This window comes from Pinus tabuliformis, chromosome 3_1, assembly GCF_031772625.1.
Source record: "Pinus tabuliformis cultivar Carrire ecotype Pingquan chromosome 3_1, CPIR1, whole genome shotgun sequence".
Classification (NCBI taxonomy): domain Eukaryota; kingdom Viridiplantae; phylum Streptophyta; class Pinopsida; order Pinales; family Pinaceae; genus Pinus; species Pinus tabuliformis.
In genome coordinates, this window is record NC_142301.1 from 742,570,047 (window position 1) to 742,589,247 (window position 19,201).

Sequence of the window (19,201 nt, forward strand, 5' to 3'; positions counted from 1 at the left end):
TAACTCATTTGGGTTTCCCATTGTTAATGAGGATTCCCGAGCCACCATGAAAAACATATCACCATCCGTCCTCCCAAATTTTCATGGGTTAAGAACTGAAGACCCTGAAACATTCTTGTTTGAATTTGAAGTTGTGTGTCGAACCTATGACTATCTGGATGATACTCAGAAACTCAAGCTGTTCCCATCAACATTAAAAGATCAAGCTTTAAAATGGTTCATGGGGTTACTTACTCAATCCATTAGGACTTGGGATGAAATGAAACAAACCTTTTTGGATAGGTATTTAGACTATTGTATGCCTACTAATCACAAGGACGAGGTTTTTAAAATGATGCAAAAAGAAGATGAGAGCTTAGAAGATTTACTTGAGAGATTTCAATATAACTTAAAAAGAGCAAAAATGAGTACCTTGGATGAAGAGACCTTAAAAGCCCTCTTATTAAAAGCCATTAGGGATGAATGGATAGATATCTTAAACATGATGGGGAAAGGGGATATTTCTCAACTTTCTCTCAATGATATAGCAGAACTTTGTATCCATCTCTCAAGGGGCAAATCAAAAACTCAAAAAGGGCCTAGAGATCCTTCTCTCCTTAGGGCAAATAAATCTGCAACAGGATCAGTGAGTAGGGCTGAAATCGGTAATATGCTTGATGAATTTAAAACTGACATCTTAGGGAGTCTTAGTGAACAAATTGATACCCTTAAGATTCAAAATAAACAAAAAGCAGAAGCTGAGGCTATGACTATCTTTTGCCCGAAGGGTAGAAAGAAGCATACTTTAAGGGAATGTCCCTTGGAAGCACAAGTTGTGGAAACATGTGTAATTTGCTCAGAAACCCATGAGACCAAGGATTGTCCTTCAATCCCTGGGCTCAAATCAGTCTTTCAAGAAGATCCAAGTACGCTTGAATCTCTTTGTTTTATTGCAAAGAGACCTTGGCAAGGACAACAGAATCAAGGGTTTAACAACTCTATGAATTCTCAATCCCAACCAAATTGGAACCCTTGGCAACAACCTTGGCCTCAACCACAAAATGCTTTTCAAGCATGGTTGCAAAGCATGCAAAATCCTTATGCGAGATTTGCTCAATTCTATCAATATCCTCCATCATTTCAGAATCAGCAAGCTCCCCAACTTCCAAATCAAGGTCAACAATTATCATTGCCATACCCTCAACAACAACAACCTCCTCCACAAAATCAGAATTCTCAACTCTCCCAGCAGAAGCCAAATCAACTTCCCTCTCAGCCATTACCCAATCCAAATAATAGGAATCCTCAAAATGCTTATGTGATGGAAGGTCAACCATTCCCTACCTATATGGTTGTTCCTCTCAATGAAGTACAACTCAGATCAGGTAGAATCCTAGATCAACCTTCTACAAGTGTTCAACAGCCAAGCATTTTTGAGGAAGAATCTCTTAAAGCTAATAAGGGTTCTGAAGCATCCCTTCAAAATCCAAACATTCAAGAAAAAGAAAAAGAATCAACTCCCTTAGTTGAGCAACCTACATCTTCAACTACACCGCCTTTCCCTGAAAGGTTACAAATTGACCAGGGGGTGGAAAAACAAATTTGGTTGCCTGACTACAACTTTCTAGATGAATTGAAAAATGTCTGTATCAAGATTCCCTTGTTAACAGCCATTAAGGAAATTCCCATCCTAGCAAAGACGATAAAGGAGTTGAGTTTGAAAAAAACAGGAAAGAAAACCAGAGATACCAAAAGGATACATCTAGTTGGAAAAATTGCAGACATTATGATGGGTAAGATTACCATGCAAAAGTATGTGGATCCCGGTAGCCCTATTGTTAAAACTCATATTAATGGGGTTGAAATCCCAAATACCTTGATTGACTTAGGAGCCGCTATCAACATCATGAGTAGACAGACCATGGATCAGTTAAAGCTTCCTAACCTTCTCTTTACACCTACTTTGCTGCAACTTGCAGATAGATCAATCATCAAACCTGATGGTGTATTGGAAGATATTCCAGTCTCACTAGACTCTTGGGAGTATCCAGTTGATTTTATGATTTTAACTCCCAAGAACAATCTAGGAGGACATCCTCTTATTTTAGGAAGACCTTGGCTGGCCACAGCTGATGCTTTCATAAGTTGTAGGTCTGGGGACATGTATATATCAGATGGTAATTCTACCAAGAAATTCAACTTGTATCCTCCCGCAAAGGCAATAACAGAAATAGGAGAAGATGAGTGGATCGATGATGAGGATACTCTTCAACCTGTTCTAACCATCTCTGAGATTAGTGAGGACAGTCAAATTCTAAATACATTAGAAAATTTCGAGACACCTTTAGAATATGACTGTACACAGTTTCAGTTAGATGCAGACATTGAATATCTCTCCTCTAGACAGATGTCTCTCTTCTCAATGGAAGAGTTTGGTAGTTCTACAGTTGAAATCTTTCCAGGAAAAACATTAAACATTAACAAGAACTTGGAAAGACCACAACAAGAAGAATTAACTAAACTGTTGCAAAAACATTCCACTGCCTTTGCATGGGAATACACTGACATGAAAGGAATCGACCCTAAGACTTGTATTCATCACATTTATATTGAAGAAAACAGCTGACCTATTAGGCAGCCACAAAGACGGATGAATCCAAATCTTAGGGAAATTGTGAAAGAAGAACTTCAGAAATTGCTCAAGGTAAACTTCATTTACCCCATTTCAGATAGCCAATGGGTTTCTCCCTTGGTTATAGTGCCCAAAAAGAATGGTAAATGGAGAGTTTGCATTGATTATCGAGAATTGAACAAGGCAACCTTAAAGGATCATTTCCCTCTACCTTTTATTGATCAGGTACTAGACACTTTAGCAGGTAAAAAATATTTCTCATTCTTGGATGGTTTTAGTGGTTATAACCAGATTCAGGTAGCACCTGAAGATCAAGACAAAACCACATTTACTTGTCCTTGGGGAACTTTTGCCTACCGAGTACTCCCTTTTGGATTGTGCAATGCACCCGCTACATTTCAAAGGGCTGTACTAGGAATCTTTTCAGATCTGATTCATGATTGTGTAAAGGTATACATGGACGATTTCACAGTTTATGGTAATACATTTGAAGAAGCTTTGGCAAATTTGGAAAAAGTACTGGTAAGATGTAAGGAAACAAATCTTTCTTTAAGTCATGAAAAGTGTTTTATGATGTTTACTGAAGGGATTGTTTTAGGACATCATATTTCAGGAGATGGAATCAAAGTTGATAGATCTAAAGTCGAAGTCATCTCTAAGTTACCTGTTCCAAATTGCCAAAGAGATGTTAGAAGTTTTCTTGGGTTTACTGGTTATTACAGAAGATTTATTGAAAACTTCACTAAGATAGCATCCCCTCTTTTCAAACTCCTTACTAAAGATTGTGAATTTAAGTGGGATCCTGAATGTCAATCTGCCTTTGAAGCTTTAAAGATTAGAATATCTGAAGCACCCATTCTAAGGGGTCCAAATTGGAAACTCCCTTTCCACATTTCTACTGATGCTTCAGATACAGCTTTAGGAGCTGTTTTGGGACAAAAGGATTTGATCCCTTATGCCATTTATTACACAAGTAAGAATTTGACTCCTACTGAGTTAAATTACACTGTTACTGAAAAGGAATTTCTAGCCGTTGTTCATGCAATAAACAAGTTTAGACATTATATAACCGGCTATGAAACCTTTGTCCACACTGATCACTCTGCCATTAGATACCTCATGAACAAACCAGTCACTAATGGTAGAGTTACAAGATGGCTTTTGCTTTTACAAGAATTCAACATAACTGTGTTAGATCGACCAGGTAAACAGAACACAGTAGTTGATTTCTTGTCTAGAATCCAAAACACTAATGAGGATTCTCCTGTAGAGGATAAATTTCCAAATGAGTATTTGTTTGCAGTAACTACCAAAACTCCTTGGTATGCTGATATTGCTAATTATTTAGTTACTGGAAAGCTACCTGTACATTTATTTCCTAATGAGAAAAGGAAAATCATTCAGGAGAGTTCACATTATTCTTGGATTTCTAATGAATTGTTCAGAACAGGGCCAGATTTTATGATCAGAAGATGTGTACGGGAGGATGAAATGCCTGACATCCTTAAGGCATGTCATGACGAACCTTGTGGCGGACACTTTGCTGATAAGAGGACAGCCTATAAAATCCTTTCTTTAGGATATTATTGGCCTTCTCTCTTTAAGGATGCAAAGCAATATGTTAGAAGGTGTGACAGTTGTCAGAGAGTTGGGAGACCAACTCTTTCAAATGAAATGCCACTACAGCCACAGGTATGCATCGAACCCTTCGAGAAATGGGCTCTAGATTTTGTTGGACCAATTAATCCGCCATCCAAGCAAAAGAGATATATATTGGTTTGTACTGATTATGTTACTAAGTGGGTAGACGCTAAAGCATTGACTTCTGCTACTGAAAATTCAGTTGTTCAATTTCTTTTTGAGGATATTTTCACTCGTTTTGGTGTCCCAAGAGAAATTGTAACAGATCAGGGGAGCCAATTTACATCAAGGATGATGGAGAAGCTGATGGAGGAGTATAAAATCAAGCATAGAACATCTACTCCATACCATCCGCAAGCGAATGGTCAAGTAGAATCTACAAATAAAGTTCTTGAAAGCATCATCACAAAGACTGTTCATCTTCATAGAAGAGATTGGGCGGAAAGGCTTCCTGAAGCCTTATGGGCCTATAGAACTACATGGAGGAACACCACAGGACATTCTCCCTATGAACTTGTTTATGGGAAGGAAGTCCTGTTCCCCATTGAGTTCCAAATCAAGACCTTCAAGACAACAGTTCAATTGGGGATGAGCTTATCAGAAGCCCAGAAGCACAGAATGGACCAGTTAAATGAACTAGATGAAATGAGACAAGATGCAATTCTAAGGACCGATCTAGTTCAGCACCAAAGAATCAAATGGCATGATCGACATATCAAAGAAAAGAAATTTCAAAAGGGTGATTGGGCACTCTTGTTTGATTCCAAATTTAAGGACTTCAAAGGAAAATTTCAAACTCATTGGCTTGGGCCATATGAGATTGATGAAGTCTTTAATAATGGAGCAATTAGAGTGAAGACTATTGATGAACTTCAAACTCCCTTTATTGTGAATGGCCACCGGTTGAAAGTTTACCACAAGCCACTCTCAAAAGAGGAGTTTGTTAAGTTGTTCCAAGGCGATTCTGAAATGAGGCTGGTGGAGAAGAATTCTTCTCCTCCATCAGCCTAATCTCTGTTTCTTTCAATTTCAATTTCAATAAAAATAAAAAGAGAAAAAAAAAAAAAAAAAAAAAGAATAAATGTATGAGCCTGAAAACCAATCTCTGATTGGCAGTCTCATGCAGAAAACCTGAGGTGAAAATCAGGGTCACCTGACACCTCATGTTTTCCAAAAAAAAAATCTCTCTCTCTTTCATCTCATTTCGCCATTTCATCCATTCCATTTCACCATCTTATTCCATCTAACCATTCTCACTTCACCTCACTGCTTTCCACCCATTCATCCATTCATTCCATTTCATTTCATTAATAAAGGTTTTTTTAGGCAACTAAGGTTATTTTGTGCAGCTGGAGGACACCATTGCAGTTCCCGCAGCTATTTGGCAATTCTGCAGCCGTTTAGCCTTTCCGCAGCCCTCTGCACCTGCACAAAGAAACACAGTCTGTTTGAGAAATTTTTACAGTTCAAAAATCATCAATAACAAGGAGGAAAGAGTCATGTAACAGCAATAAGTTGACAAAGGGTTAGTGGCAAATCATCAAAAGGCAAACCAAACGCGGATCTGAGGTATGTTTTAAATCTTAAACTTACAGTTATTTCATTACGCAAAGTTTTCTGGGTTATGTCTTTTTGCCACTAATTGTAATGATTACCCATTTTCCCTACCATGCGACCATATATCCACGTATCTCCCAAGTCTATCAGTCCTTGATTACCACGATTTTGAAAATCACTTACGGCTGCTTCTGTCATTAAGGCTTTCGTACCCTAGTGACGTAGCCTAATGTACTACGACTCTCTAAGTCCTCATCCCGCAGCCATGTGTAAACCTACAGCCGAAATCTAAGGATCTAGCCGTTTCCATTCATTATTTCGAAACCCTCCTACGCTCATAACACTCCATTTCACGCTGTTCCATTCTCTCATTTCCTTCATTCCGTTCCACTCACTACGTTGCCTCCATAAACCATACTCTGTTTTTTCCTCTCTGCTAATTCTGAGAAACAGTGAATACATATAACCAGTGAACGTATGTTACGGTTGTATTACGACTGCTAAGCCACCGTTCCACTGTGTTAAAGCTGTTAATCCACCATTTCACTATGTTCAAGCCGTGAATTCGCTGTGTCTAAGGCTATTGCTGAAACCATACAACCTCTTTTCCACAAAATTCTGAACAGAGCCGAGAATTTACTGTGTAAAGCCACCATTGAAGTCGTGTTTTAGAACAGAGCCGTAGAGTCAATGGGGAAACTTTTAAGGGCTGAACCAGAAGGTTCAAAATTCCTGGAAGCATATCCTCAAGTTAAGGAGGCGTTGCAGAAAGCCAACTGGCTACAGTGCATCAAGAAATTTAAAGGCTACCACAAGGAGGTTACAAAGGCCTTTGCAAGGTCATTCAGAGATAAAGACACTCAAGTGGAGGTGGGTGATTTAACGTTTGCAGTCAGTGAGGGCAGCATAGCACAAGCTACATCTCTCCCACAAACCGGAGAAAGGTGGTTTAAAAACCGGTCAGTTCAAGATCAACAATGGAAGCAGATTTTAAAAAACCCAGGTATGGATACCAGTGTCTTCACAAAAGGAATTCCTGTCACTTATGTTAAGGAAGAATGGAAAATTTTACTGTTGTTAGTGCAAAAATTTTTCACTTGTGAAGGGAGATTTGGGGTCTTATATGTTTATCATGGTAAAGTTATGCTGCAATTTCAAGGAGAACATGATATAAATCTTCCCTACTTTCTATTCCAAAGCCTTAGAAAAATGTGTTACATGGCCCAAAGGAATCCACGAAACATTGAAGCACATCTCTGTCATCATAGTCTTGTTAAGATGTTAGTGGAGGAACAATTAAAAGCAAAACGAGACACCTGAGAGAAATTCCTTGTGAGAAATCATTTTGAAGAAGCTGGAGAAACCTCTGTGCCTAGAAAAAGTAGAAGAAAAAGAAAAGAGGATACCCCTGAAACTGATATCTTAGAGGGAACTGTCCAAGGACAGATTGAAGAGGAAACTGAAGTACATCATTCTGAACATGAGATTGAGCCTGAACCTACTGTGGACAGTGATCCAATAGCTCAAGGGATTATCACACAAACCCTCTCAGAACTTGCCCAAGAAGCTGCCCAGAAGAGAAAAGAAGATAGGAAGAAACAAAAGCAAGACAAGGGAAAATCCATAGTTCAAGAAACTTATCAGACTCCAAAGAATTCTAGTGAGGAAGATAGTCAGCCCTTAGCACAAAGGTTGGCCAAACTCCATGAAAAAACTGCCCTTTCCAAGAAAGTAAAAGTGCAGAAACCAAGGAAAAATGCACAAAAAGAAACACAGAGTGTTGCCAATGTAAGAAGGAGCAGCAGATTGCAGAATAAAGGGAGAGCCACAAGGACACTTTTCATTGATCTAAGCACACCTGAGAAGGGTGCTATAAAATCAGACCTTGAGGATAGTCCACAACGTGATGCAGCTACTCCTCCAAGGGAGGACAGTCCATTTCAGCCGGAGTTTGAAACTGAAATTGAGCATGAACACAGTCCAAGGAAGTCACCAATGGTTGACCCAGCTCAGCAAGAGGTGTACAACTATTTTGAAACGTTGGAGCAGAACACTGCTGGCCCAAGTAATATCATACCTCATGAGCAGCAAATAGACATACTCAAACAAGAGATCTATGAACTTGAGGTGCTAAATCGCCACATTAAGCAGGAAAATGAAAAAATGAAGCAGCAAGCTGATATTGACAAAATGGTCCAAGATAACACCATGCTTCACATGGGCATGTGGCAGAAGAAAAACAGGAGACTCAAGAAGAAATGTAGAAGGCTAAACAGAGCCTTAATCAATTTGAAATTCAGATGCATGTTCAAGAGACCAAAAGTCAATGTCTCCACACAGAGGAAGAAGAGGAGATTGGATGTCTTAGCAGAGGCATCCCAGCAGGTGGATTGAGCTGTGTTTTCATTGCATGAGGACATGCAATACCCTCGTAGTGGGGGTATGTAGAGCCTCTACTTTACACCTACTTGTCTACCATTTCCCTCAGCTTTTCTTCACTTTTGCCTCATTTTCACTGTAAAACCACCCAGATCATTACATTAGGTGTCATTAAGCATGATCAAGTGAGTTTTGCTAATGGGTGACTGTTTTGTTTAGATTTTGACATACTTGCAGGAATTCCGCAGCTGTCTGGCAATCCCGCAGCCATTCAACGATCCCGCAGCCATCTGATGATCCCGCAGCCTTTTTGTTAAACTCAAGGTTCCACGTGTCAGTTTGCCAAATGAGCCACATGGGCACTTAGGTATCAACGTGCTCGAGGTTCCTGTGCCATTTGTTCAACCATTCACGTCATCTGTACCTCCGGTAAAAACTGATCAAGTTACGGTCAAATAAAGGCAGCTTAACGGTGATTGTAAGCTGTTAGGTCAGTTCAGCTCAAACGGTGACTTGTCCGCGTTTTGCAGGTGGTAGGGGACATGATCCAACACTGGATTCATTGCTCATGACGACAGAACCTCCAGCTCATCCACGCAGCCTTACGATGTGTCAATGAACCTTAAATACGCATTACAGTTAGTTGTTTTTCAGTTATTAGCTGTACGTGTTAGGCCATCCTTCAGATGCCTATATATACTTGCGTCTGCGTACGCTTATTTTACTTTTTAGCTGTTGTACTTTCTGAACTTGTGATAATTTTAAGAGCATTTGTAAACTCTGTTTTTATAGTGCTGTTCTAGCACTCCGTTTTGTACATTTCTGCAAATGGAGCAATAGAAACAGTGCTGTTTTGAAGCTTTCAGTTCCTTAAGTCTTCTTGTGGCTGAATGAATGGAGGGCCCCTGTTCATGTTAGCCTCTGTAAAGTATTTTATGTTCAGCATTTCTTTATTTTCTCATTCAGCATTTCTTTAAACATGTATAGTTTGATTTATTTGATTTCTTTTCTTTCAAGCTGATCAGTATTATTTCCTTGCAGGTTTTTAGCCCGGGATTTGTTTTTATGTTTGTGTATTTTCTTTACAAACTAATGGTATTTGAAGTTGACAGGTTCAAGTTGCTGCCTTTGTTTTTATAGCTGATTTTTAGTCTTATTTCTCAAAGTTCTGCTAACACATGAATGATCTTTTATCATAAATTGTTATCTTTTAAGGATCAGAATACCACTAACTTGCAGTTGGCTTTGAGTGCTTTTTAGACTAATCTTTCACTACTTTCTAATCATACTTTGCATAGTACATATGGCAGAAGTAGAGAGTTAGAAAGAGCAAAACGTTATCACTAGTCTTTAAAAGTAGATTTTTCTCATTTTTAATCACTTTTCTAACTCAACTTGAGCTACTTCCTAATCGTGCTTTACACAGCACTATGTGTTTGAAGCAGGGAGTTAGGGAGAGATAATCATTATCTTTGGTTTTAAAAGTGACTTTCTTTTCTTTTATTTGCAGCAGCATGAATGGTGTCTAGTGCCATTGGAAGTGGTTCTTTGATTTCAAGTTATTTATTTCTTTCAAGCATTTCCTTTCAAGCAAGTAGTTAGAGATCACTAATCACACACTATCACTCATCTGTTTATAAATCACCACTCCATCTTAGGAAGATAAATTAACCACAAACAACACCCCCAACGATAAAAAAAACTCTAAGAGGTTGCTTAAGTACATATAGTACAACCTTCACTTCATCAGCTTACAAGCCCCGGGTTGACAATTAATACTAACAATTTAGATAACACTAAATTGACTAAACAGCAAGATACAGAGGGACATGCAGCTCCCGGTGGCACTTTCAGAGAACCCAAACATCCTAAGAATTAATTAGGATATGCATCATTGATGATTCAAATCATTGACTCTAAACCATATAGCTATGAGGAGGCAACAGACCAACAATTTTGGAAGGATGCGATGATGGAGGAATATAAATCTATCATGAAGAATGATGTATCGGAAATTGATTCGACACCTGAAGGGAAGTCAGTGATGACTTCCAAGTGGATCTACAAGATCAAGCATGCAATTGATGGCAGCATAGACAAGTACAAAGCAAGATTCGTGGCAAGAGGGTTCTCCCAGAAAGAGGGAGAGGATTATGAGGACACATTTGCTCCAGTTGCCAGGTACACTTCTATTAGATCTATTATTTCTATTACTTCTATTACAAGCTAGAAATTGCATCAGATGGACGTGAAAACAAATTTCCTCAATGGAGTGATTGAGGAAGAAGTGTACATAGAGCAACCTCAAGGCTTTGAGGTACATGAGAGGGAGACTCATGTTTGCAAACTGAAGAAATATTTGTATGGACTCAAGCAAGCACCTCGGGCTTGGTATTCTCAGATTTATGGATACCGGATGAGTCTCAATTTTACCAAAAGTGATGTTGATCCAAATCTATACTACAGGGTTGTTGGAGGTGAGCCTGTGATTTTGTTACTATATGTTGATGATTTATTTCTGACAAGAGCAAATAATCTCATTGTTTAGTGTAATAGGGAATTGAATTCAGAATTTGAGATGAAGGATCTTTGGTTCAATGCATTACTACTTAGGATTAGAAGTGTGGCAAGAGCCAGGTAAAATATTCCATGGTCAAGGGAAGTATATTATTAGTATCCTTCAGAGGTTTGGGATGATGGATTGCAAGTCCATGGACACTCCCATGGTGACTAATCTGAAGAAGTTGAGAGACTCTGATCCACACTTGGTATATCCCTTTATGTATCATTAGCTGACCAGATAATAGAATTATTTGGTTAATACCAAACATGATATTTGCTATGCGATGAACGCTATGAGTCAGTTCTTGGTGGAACCTGGGCATGTACATTAGATTGCGGCAAAGCATATATTGAGATATATGCATGGCACTATTAGTTATGGATTGAGATATGTCATGATTTGTGAAGTACATTTGGAGGGATTCACAGATTTTGATTGGGCAGGAACCACTAAAGACAGAAAGAGCACATCGGAATGTTGTTTCAGTTTGGGCTCTGTTATGATATCCTCGATGAGCAGGAAGCAGACAACTGTTGCACTCAACACTATTCAAGTTGAGTATATTGCAACTTGTTTTGCGATTTGTGAAGAAGTGTGGCTTCGGAAGCTACTCGCAAGGTTGTTTGATTAGGTGTTGGAACCGACAGTGATACATTGTGACAATCAAAGCTATGTGAAGCTTTCAAAAAATCCAGTTTTCCATGACAGGTTGAAGCACATTGAAATCAAGTACCACTACATTCAAAACATGGTACAAAAGGGAGCAATGAGACTCCAATACATTTCTACATATGAGCAGGTTGCTGACATTCTCACAAAACCTCTTCCCATGATGAAGTTTGTTTAATTCAGGGATAGACTTGGAGTAGTTGAGAATGTCTTCTTCGATGAGAGGGCATATTGATGTTGTAGCATCAAGGCGCAAAAATTCTCCCTAGGTAAAGGGTATTGACCAGGAGCCATGTAATGCAGCTAGGGAGATTAGCCTAGTGAGCATCAAGACACAGAGTGCTCTCCCGGTCAGGGGTTACCTGACCATATTGCCAAAGGTTACTTTGCTAGTGGGTTGAGTGAGTTCCTTATAGCATCGAGCAAGTATTTTTACCATTCAATAACATGTGACGACATGTGGGAATGGTAAATGGGCCCTGGGTTTCACCATTTGTCAAGGGGTGACTGACATGGTTCCAAGTGACACTTGGTTGTTTGGTGACCCAAGGACTAGTGGGTGACTAGCTCCTTTACTTAATGTTGATGTGGGATGATTTCAATCTTTTCTTGAAGTCAAGGTTAATACCTCCCTAACAAAGAGGGAGTGTTGAATTTTTGTAGTTAAGGTCGATATTCAAATTAAATTATTACTTTTTAAGTTCATGTAGGACCCAAACAGTCACGTCGGCCCCACCAATTGAATGGGTTTGACCATTGGTCAAAACCCTCTTACTTTGACCACTATAAAAACACCAATCGAAATCCTCCATTTGGCATCAATTCAGATCATCAAATCTTATATTTTCTGTCCACCCGTGCGAAGCAGAGAAAGAGACAAGACTAGCGAAGTTGACCAAAAGTTTGACATACTTTGACTAGATTTGACTAAGGTTTTTCTAGGTTATTTGACCTGCATTGACGAAACCTTCTACTGCTCTATTTGACCATAGCTTGCCTGAATAAGTTGACTTTAATTTGAGAAAGTTGACCGAAATTTCTAAGGCCGTTGAAAAGGCTGAAATTCAACTTGTTTAACCAGATTTGACTAGTTGTTACAGAAGGCTAAAATTATATTTTTTGACAAAGTTTGACCTATATGATTTGTTTGGTCAATTTGACCAAGTTTGACTGGGATATTCAGATTCTACATTTGTTGAATTGGACAATTTCTCCGAAGAAAAGATTGTTGTGTTTTTCCCAAGGTTGGGTTTTCCTAGGGTAAAAATTTTTGTGTCTCTTTGCATGCTTATCCTATTGTGATCTCTATTGCTCTATTGCATTTATGGTTGAAATTTTCTGAATTATAATTACTTAATAATCCGAAATGTGGTAAAGTAAAAATGATATCATCAAAAGCAATTATCTATAGTAGAAAATTGTGCTTGTCTTTATTGCACTTGAAAAATCAACAATGTCTTCCTTTTTACCAACTAGGAAACTAGGTCTTGCAATAACATTACCTATCCAAAAAAAAATTCATATTAGATGAAGGAGATGAGGGATAAAAATAATACAATTCAAAGGTAGGTTGAAAGTCCAAAAAGGTTGTTAAGAGGCCAAAAATTTGGGTGAGAGACCAAGAAAATATGTCATGAGGCAAAAAAAGGGCAATAGTGAGGCTGAAATGGAGGCCAAAATGTGAAAGTGGGAAGAGCCAAAAGAAGAGGTGCATAATTCAAATGGAGGTTAAGAGGTCAAAATTCGCAAGCAGAGGACAAAGCCACCAAGCTTTTCTAAGCAAACATTTCAGGAAGGAACCAAGGATTTGTCACTCAAAAAATGGAAAAGAGGCAAGAGGTACCCAAAATAATTGTTAGGATAACGCAAGGCAAGCAAACTAAAGTAGGAAGGCTTATGCTTAAGGTATAAAGGGAAGGAAGTGTCAAGAGTGACACATAATAGAAGAACCAAGGACTAATGTAGGGTATGTAATACATGGACCACGAACACACTTTTGACAAGGTAAAGGCATGAAACTTTCACGGGCAATGCTACAAGCGCAATGGTTCACACTAATTAGGACAAAAAAACATGTCATTGACAAGGCTAAGACTAACTTGGGGATGCAAAAAAGACTAAGAGGTAGGGTACACAATGGCTTTGTGTCAAAGGCTCGGTAGGGTGGGCCACGCCAAGTGGGGTATGCAAGCCAACAAGCTATTGCAAGAAAGGGAAAACCAAAAGGGGAAACCAAAGAGAACGCAGAAATGAGTGGATAAAGGAAGCTTAAAAAGAAAGGGAGAATGAGTGGATGGAGGAAGCTTAGAAAAAAAATTTATACCAACTCTTAGGCTATCCCCAATGTCAAGAGGATACACAACCTCCTATATAACCTTCATGAACAAGGGAGGCAACATGGCACATTAAAGTTGTACAAAGTTCCATGCTAATAGTGATAAGAGGATGTAATCCCACCTATAGAAAGGGGTATGCTAAATTTCTCCATTTCCTATGTATAGAATAACAAGAAAAAAAAAAGAGGGAGAAAAACGTTGTAGTAGGGGGTCTCTAAAAAATCGAAAAAGCTACAAAGAGAGCAAATTGAGGAGAAAGAAGGAACAATCAGAGGAGCAAGGCCAAGTGAGTATTATGGATTGTAGCACAAATTGTTTAAAAAATCAAGAGAAAGGAAAAGAGACTCCACCAATCTGGGTAGGAGTAGGCACAACAATTGTTTAGGTAACAACAATGTTATTAAAAAGAGAGGTAGTCCATAAGAAATGTGATGCACCCAAAGGAAGTGGAGAGGGACAAGGTCCCCAAATGAAAAGGAACAAGAAGGCCTCTCGCACAAGAGAATACAATGTGGACTTGAGAAACAATCCATAAAACTTAAAAGAGACACCAAATTGTTCACCAATGGAAAAGGCCTAGCTGGGAGACAACGGGAACCAATTATTGAAAATGGAGGGTTAAGAAACTATTAAGAGAATGAGAGGGAGGGGGATGGGGAATAGACTTCTCCCACAAATAGAAATGAAAAAAAGGGGGAGGGATTCTACCTAAACAACAATGAATGCAACCCATAAATAGTGGGTTTAAACAACAAGGAACCACTTAAATAATTAACTAGTTCAACACTCTAATGTGGGGCCATAGTGGAGTAGTAGAAAATGTAACAAATAGTTCAATAGTCATACTAGTAGTCACACTCTCAAGGAAGCAGATGTCTCAAGAGCTAACTTAAGCTAGATAAGGTCTAGGGCTAATATTGGGAAATGCAATGATGAGCCCAAAAGAGATGATTTAATAATGTATGTAGTTGGAGTTGTATTTGATTCAATGCACTTCATGTTTTACATGGTTTTTAGGTAAACTCTTTCACAATCATTGAAAAATCCAAAAAAGAATTGAATTGGTTCCTTAGGACATTGTCTTAGGTGAGATTAGTAGATATATTATTTCCTATAAGGTTATTGACCTCTCTTTGCAAGATAAAAATAATTAAGTTATGAAAATGACTAAGTAGAGAGAAGTCTTTGCAAGTTTTATGAGGATCTAATTTATAGCAACAACAAATAATCCAAATAGTAGGCATGCAAATAAAGTTCAATTCAAATGAGTTAAATTTCAAACAACATTTAGACAAACATAGCAAGATGCACAACTTACACTTGCACCTTAAAAATAATACATGAGGAAGTGGGATATATGATTTGACTAAAAACAATCCCAAAATAGTAATTGTGATCCAATATCAAATGATTTTGTATGGGGATTCATGAGGGAGCATATAAGTTTTGTTATCTTTTGTTTAGAAAAATCTATTTGGTACCTAATTCAAATCTCTAGCATCTAGATATTCACTTCGAGTAAACAGATTTTAGTTTGAATATTATGGAGTTTGACAAAAACCAACCATGATTAATGAGAAAAGGATGTATAATAAATATATCTTATTAGTACAGAAGACTCAAAGCCTTTGAGTCCAAATGACTTGAATGAGTGGAATAAATTTGGCATAATTTAATGAAAAAAGAAAATAAAAGAAAAAATTTGTCTAGACTCTAGCTAAAATAGGAAGTACATTTATTTGAGTTAAGAAAAGCTACAATGTAGAAGATTAAGATAGACTCAAGATGATTGGACTCCAAAGAAGTGAGGTTATCATGTGCATTACAACTCATCCTCCTTCACAAACAATATAGGGAGCAAAGGACAAAGAGAGACATACTCAAGATTGGGTTGGGAACCCTCTTGAAAAACAAACTAATATTGCATCCTTTCTATAGATTTGAGAACAAGACTATCATTAACATCGTTTATTATAGGAGCAAACACTAATGGTTTGGCTATTCACAAGACTCCAAGCAACACCTATGTGGGGATTTCAATTTACCTTGTAATAGAAGCTATAACCAACTCTCTCGTGCTTCAAAAAAACTTCCATCTCCTGTTGAATTGGGTTGACAACCATGTAGAATATGCATTATGAAGGCTCAAGCTAGATTTATGAACCTCATTTGAAAACTTTTGAAATTATCTTCTAGTGTAACATGATTGGATAGGTATTTCCCTATTTTTCTTAAGATGGGCATGAGTATGGCCAGAAACAATCTCTATGATCAAGTTATTGTGAAAATGCTTTACTATGGTTTCCAAATTCACATAGGCTTTGCTATAAAAATACAAAATCAAATTATGCTATTAAATTAGTTTTGTGAAATCAAAAAAATTTAAAATTGAAATATGAGATCCAAATGAATCAGGTATCGTTTGATATTTGTAGTTCATCTCTATAAATCTTACAATAAGATAACACTCATGAAAATAGTAAATACTCCAAATTTTTCCCATAAGAATAAAATGAAATCCTCTTGAAAACTTAAAAAATTATTAATAAACACTATTTTGATAATACTTACAATCATAAATGATATAATGATCCCTAAAATAAAACCCAAATCCCCTATACAACATGATAATCATTACCAAAAGTTCATAACCACATTAAAAAATAATACTTGCCTTTGATTGTGAAAAAAATAAATTTCGCATACACCGTGTATGACATTAATACAATTACATGTTTGGCCAATGCAATCATCTAACTTCTGGGAAAGGTTGCTCCTAGTGTCATCTAGTTCATTTAGTAAAATTTCAATAGGAAGATTTCTAACTAATAATCTTATGCATTTTATATTTAATACAATAAGGAGCATAACATATAACTTATGGGGTTAGTTGGTGTTAACTAAAGAATAACCATCTAAACAAAGAGTGTGAAAAAATATGTATCTACCTGATTCAAACTAATAGGTATTATCCATCATCTCTCCTCTAGCATGTTATCTCATCTCTATAATGACTGCAAACAAAAAAATGAAAAAGAATCAGTTGCTTTTGCCATTTTGATTGTATATAAATAATATAATCAACCCAAATAAGTAAACCTACTTAGGAAAAAATAGGGTGCCTCCTAGGTTGAAACAAAAATGTTCTTGATCTCCTCTTCTTTCTCAACAAAGAACCCTCATCATAACTTGTTGCAAATCAAAGTTCATTTCAAACCATAAATCCAACCCAAATAAATAACCAAACATTACCAAATAAATTAAAAACAAATAAGCATCATTCCTAAAATTGAAATAATCAATAAAAAAGATTAACTTATGACTAAAATAATCAATAAAAAGCTTTAATATCTTCTAAATTATTAATTCTTTCAGATAAACTTTTACATCATTGATCAAGCTCATCCACTCCAATAGATTTCACATCTGCCCATCTTTTTTCCATTGTAGTGTACATAATGCAATAAAAAAAAAAATCCACAGAGCAAACAGCACAAGCACACAAGTGAGATCACTTACAACTAAGCTAATCTTCTGTAAGAATTCTAGCTAACTTTACTTCAAAAATCATCTTTAGTGAAATTTAGCAATAACCTATTTTTGAATAGTTATCTATTTAGCAAAACTTTAACCCCATCTTCTCCGAGTTTAGCAATTTACTAAATGGAAAGTAGGAAAAACCATTCAATGATATTACACATACCTAGGCCAACTTCAGCCAAAATGAATATGAAAATACCTCACATAAACCAAGATGAGTATGAAAATACCTCACATAAACCATGAAGATTTCGTGATCCGATCCCCTGTCCACACTTTCACTGACAAAATAAGTACAAAAAGCCTTTATGTCCTCTTTTTCCTGCAAACCTCCAAAATAAATATTCTTCCTCAATTCTCCTGCAATTTGATCGCAAACAAGTAAGTATTCTTTGTCCTTTTTACAATTCAACTGTAAAACATTTGTGAAAGGGAAAGACAGATATATAATCACAGCTCAAATAAAACGAAACAAACCTTTGAATTGTAAAACATTTGTGAAAGGGAAAGATAGATATATAATCACAGCTCAAATAAAACGAAACAAGCCTGAGCTCTGTCATCTTCATTTCCACATCGTGAACCCCATCTTTCCCAGTTTACTTCAAATAAATAAACAATAAGAAAAAAACTGCCAAAAAATGAAAAGCTGCAGACAATCGCTATCGACCATAGGACAAATATAGCTGGCCTGTGCAAAAAATTAAAACCATGTAAAATATTAAATAAAAACGGTTTAACCAATCTTGCCCTATCATGAATACCGTAAAACAACTATTACGGGTCCATGCAACAAAATAAAATAAAATTGCCATCGATGCAGAGATATAGGGCAATAGTGAACAAATTAATCAATTAATGTTAATCCTCATCCTCTACCAGGTTACCTGTTTATTTGGGGCATTCTCATCTACCTGTTTACCTGGGCCATCTCCATGAATCCAGGTTCTGCACCTCCAGCTGATGGCGTTGAGCGAAATCAATCGTAAGTAAACGAAAAAAAATGACCAAATTGACAGAATTTGTACCTGCAGAAAGCGAACAGAAAATGACCGAATGATTTCTCTCTTTGAGAAAAGAAGAACCGGTACTTACCTTGCCTAATAAAATCAATGCCGCTAAACTGTGTATGAACATCCTTTGGCAAGTGTATTATTGTCCTGCGTGTTGTTTCACCTGTCCAGATTCATTGCAGACCATTTAAATACCGTGCTAGAAAGATTTGACAAACTCTGCATCTGTTATGGATTTAGACGGATAAACAAATAAGAAACAAGTGAGAAAACAGAAGACAGATTCAGAAAACGAAGCTTCTAGGCCTATATTCTCCTTCCATGGCAAACCGGTCTCTTCACCTGTTGCAAAATTATTAAGCAAGTTAAAACTTGTAAGCAAAGACTGTCAATGAAAATAAAAGCACTTTCTCTGCGGTGAAAGCCCTTCCGATTCTTCCACGACTTCACTGTAATAAAGAAATAATGAATAAAACCTATTGAACAACTAGGACTGTGCATAGTCATTATCTACCAGTCAGCTTTTCACTCTACAATTTTATTAATTAAAAAACAAAAGCATACCTGCTCATCCACTCCAATGGATCAAGAATTTGATCTCTATCGATTCTTCTGCTCTACATAACACCAACAAAATAAAATCGCCCAGGCAAACAAAAAAAGTACTATCTACAATCAAAACGGAAAAACGCAACTAAAATAAATCACTGTAAAACCCAAAATGCAACCGAGGAAATAATGCAGAGAATACAAGAAGATGATAAGACGAAAGCGAGAAAGTGCTGTGTGTGAGAGATTGTCCTATATAATCTCTGTTAGCTTTTGGGAGGGGAGTGGGCATGGCATCAACCTTCCACTTTCAGTTTAAGTTTCAAGCAAAATTTGAGTTCTC

General features: G+C 37.2%; 2 long non-coding RNA genes across 3 annotated transcripts in view; both read right to left on the reverse strand.

Moving 5' to 3' along the window:
• LOC149189487 (uncharacterized) overlaps window positions 1-17,985 on the reverse strand; it is a 245,589-nt gene extending 227,604 nt beyond the window's left edge. For both annotated transcript variants that reach the window (XR_016256399.1, XR_016256400.1), the window contains exons 1-3: window positions 17,774-17,985; window positions 17,527-17,656; window positions 16,705-16,770 (exon numbers count right to left, since the gene is read on the reverse strand). This is a non-coding gene — a long non-coding RNA (uncharacterized LOC149189487). The remainder of the gene's footprint in view (window positions 1-16,704; window positions 16,771-17,526; window positions 17,657-17,773) is intronic.
• Window positions 17,986-18,213: 228 nt separating this feature from the next.
• LOC149189488 (uncharacterized) lies at window positions 18,214-18,611 on the reverse strand. Its single transcript, XR_016256401.1, has 2 exons — window positions 18,392-18,611; window positions 18,214-18,256 (listed from the first exon to the last, which is right to left on the reverse strand). It is a non-coding gene; the product is annotated as an uncharacterized LOC149189488 (long non-coding RNA).
• Window positions 18,612-19,201: the final 590 nt, after the last annotated feature.